The sequence below is a fragment of the Amblyomma mixtum genome, chromosome 3 (assembly GCF_055824585.1).
Source record: "Amblyomma mixtum isolate Tamu chromosome 3, ASM5582458v1, whole genome shotgun sequence".
Lineage (NCBI taxonomy): Eukaryota > Metazoa > Arthropoda > Arachnida > Ixodida > Ixodidae > Amblyomma > Amblyomma mixtum.
The window spans coordinates 421,800,486-421,800,804 of NC_143014.1; the positions used below are offsets into that span (position 1 = coordinate 421,800,486).

The 319-nt window shown below is 43.3% G+C and overlaps 1 non-coding gene across 1 annotated transcript; it reads right to left on the reverse strand.

Moving 5' to 3' along the window:
- On the reverse strand, positions 1-72 carry TRNAP-CGG (transfer RNA proline (anticodon CGG)). The gene has a single exon. It is a non-coding gene; the product is annotated as a tRNA-Pro (tRNA).
- Positions 73-319: the final 247 nt, after the last annotated feature.

Genomic DNA, 319 nt, shown 5'->3' on the forward strand with positions numbered 1-319 from the left:
GGGCCCGTCCGGGATTTGAACCCGGGACCTCTCGCACCCGAAGCGAGAATCATACCCCTAGACCAACGGGCCTTTTTTTTTTCGTCAACATGATATTTATTACAGTGATGTAATGTTCTATGTACATGAACTATATACAAGCCATTATGCACATTGGCGCTTCACATCCTATCGCACATAAAAGCGCACACTTACATAATAAATCTCGAAATCCGGCTTTAACATTCCTTTTCATCATCGTCATCATCTATTGTACCTTTAAAGATCCCGTCTGGCACATTACATAAGGCGTGGGAAAAGACAATGGTGTGATGCGATC